We start from the raw sequence: 2961 nt of genomic DNA on the forward strand, positions 1-2961 counted from the left end.
TCAATTCTTAAACAGTACATGTTAAACTTCCCGTTCTGTTTATAGCACCAAATATAGTTTAACAAAAAAACTGTCTAATGTCAGGCAGTGTGGGAACAGGTCTTCAATCCCAGCGTTTGGGGGGTGGGGGCATAGGCAGGCGAATTTCTGAGTTTGAGGCCACCTTGGTCTACAGAGTGAGTTTTTGGAAAGCCAGGGGTAAACAAACAAACTTTGTCTAGAAAACAAAACAAAACAAAACAAAACAAAAGAACAAAAAAAAAACAAGAATAAAAACCTACTTGTGTCTCTAAGTCTTCTGGTCTCTTTGGATTCTGAATACATATCACACACACACACACACACACACACATGCACCCTCACACACAGAAAAACAACGTTCAGATTTTAAAATACATTATCTGACTCACTAAGAAATAAAACTACATCTGTGTTCCTGTTGCCAGAAAACCTTTAATCATAATACAAATTTAGTTGAACATGAATGATTTTATACAGGAGAGAATCCTGTTTAACTGTATTGAATGTGGGAGACCATTCCTTCAAAAATGTCACCTCATTAAGCACCAGCTGACCCACATTGCTGACCATCCCTATACATGTAACCTGTGTGAGAAAATGTTTAACAGATGATCAAGGCTTCTCAGACACCAGAATGTACTTAGTCAGAAAACTCAGACAGAATGGCCAAGCTAAGGAAAATTAGCATATTGCAGGGACAGAATGTAAAGAAGGTTTAAAATCTAGAAAATTTGGGAGAGTTATGTTTCATATCATAAAAAAAGATACAATAGAATTCTACGTTGTTTCCCACTGTCTTTCATTATCTGTGTTATCCACACATTTTTTTTGTATTAGTAATAAAAGAAATGAGTATTTGTTTGACATTTGTATCCATACCTATGTTTTTGTTAGACATCTGTGTCCATAGCAATGTTTTCTTAGACACTATCCTCTGGTTTCAGGTACCATGGACTATGATTTAATTCTTCACTTTTCTCAGAAGAGATGTAAAATGCTATTATGGCCCTTGAAGTCAGAAAGAATTAATATTCATGGCATAGTTTCAGTGGCTATAATGTTGACCGTCATAGAATACCAAAACAAAGATTCAGGTAAATTTATGAACAAGATGATAAGACTGTGTCTTCCTTCAGTGTAAGCATGGTAGTTGTCACCTCAGTTTCTCCCTTGACATTGTCTATTTTCAAGGAAGCTTGGGGAACACAAGAAGACCTGAAAGCCAGCACAAACCTAAGAAAGTTGTAAGCATTTGAAGTCCACTTACAGATCTCACTGTCCATACTAGTTATCCATCTCTGTGGAAGTAAAAGAGAGCAGTAAAGTGACTTTGATTATTTTGGCTTTTATTACACACATTGGAATTTTTAAATGATTGCATACCACTCCTGTTCCTAAAGGGATGTACAATTTGTGATTTCTTAATTTTAAATGAGTATAGCAGTTTTCTCTATAGAAAAGTTTGAGCATTAATTTATTGATAAGGTCAGTGCATGGGAGCTTATGTACCCTCTCCAACATGGTATGCATCTGATACTCGAGGGTCTCATCCACTAGTAGTCTGGCAGAGAAACACATGTGGCTTATACATTTGGTCCCAATTAGAAGCAGGGTAGGTTGAATCCCAGGTTTATGTTGAAATAACAACTGCTTGGTCAGGAGGATACTTCTTAAGATGGCCGTGTAGTCAGAGAAGTGAATCCTGGCTTGTGAGTTCATGAAAGACAAATTATATTTTGCTAGCTACTTTAAGCAACATAGTAGGTTCACACACCAAGACACACAGACACAGACACAAACACCAATACGAATTCACTGTAGGATCTCAGATAATAAAATTCTCCTTAATAATAATTGTTGAGATGAGTTTTCTCTAACACCAGAAAATAATCTGTCCTGGAGCTGATTTTTTAAATTAGTTAATCAATCAACATCCCAAACCTAGTATTCCTTCTCTTCTCTGCTCCCTGACTTCTCCTCCACTCCTGCTACCCCAATCCACTCTTCCTCAATTTTTCTTCAGAAAAGAGATCTTCCATGATAACTTCTAGTTTTGGCTATTGTAGTTGATGATAGACAAGGCCTGGCAGAATTTCATTCCATTGGCTATGGAAATAGAGCTAAGTGGAAGACAGGCTATGTGAACAAATCTTAACAAAAATTTACTCTCATTAACCATAAAGTCTTTTTTATTTCTCTTTTTATTAATTAGGTATTTTCCTCGTTTACATTTCCAATGCTATCCCAAAAGTTGCCCATACCATCCCCCCACTCCCCTACCCACCCACTCCCCCTTTTTGGCCCTGGCGTCCCCCTGTACTGGAGCATATAAAGTTTGCAAGTCCAAAGGGCCTCTCTTTCCTGTGATGGCTCACTAGGCCATCTTTTGATACATATGCAGCTAGAGACAAGAGCTCTGGGGTACTGATTAGTTCATATTGTTGTTCCACCTATAGGGTTGCAGTTCCCTTTAGCCCCTTGGGTACTTTCTCTAGCTCCTGCATTGGGGGCCGTTTGACCCATTCCAATAGGTAACTGTGAGCATCCACTTCTGTGTTTGCTAGGCCTCGGCATAGTCTCACAAGAGACAGCTATATCTGGATCCTTTCAGCAAAATCTTGCTAGTGTATGCAATGGTGTCAGCGTTTGGAAGCTAATTATGGGATGTATCCCTGGATATGGCAATCACTAGATGCTCCATCTTTTCGTCACAGCTCCAAATTTTGTCTCTGTAACTCCTTCCATGGGTGTTTTGTTAACTATATTACAAGTACAGCTTTACATTTTTCTCTTTAATATTTTTACATTTTCTACATCTTCCAAGCCTGGTGGACAAAGTGCTCTTTTAGTCAAATTGTATTAATTCATACCAATATTGTCCAGGGAAGTTTCTTGGTAAGCCCTTTAGAGCATCAGTTTCTTGCTTTCAGCTGTTCCTTC

The sequence above is a fragment of the Mus musculus genome, chromosome Y (assembly GCF_000001635.26).
Source record: "Mus musculus strain C57BL/6J chromosome Y, GRCm38.p6 C57BL/6J".
NCBI lineage: Eukaryota > Metazoa > Chordata > Mammalia > Rodentia > Muridae > Mus > Mus musculus.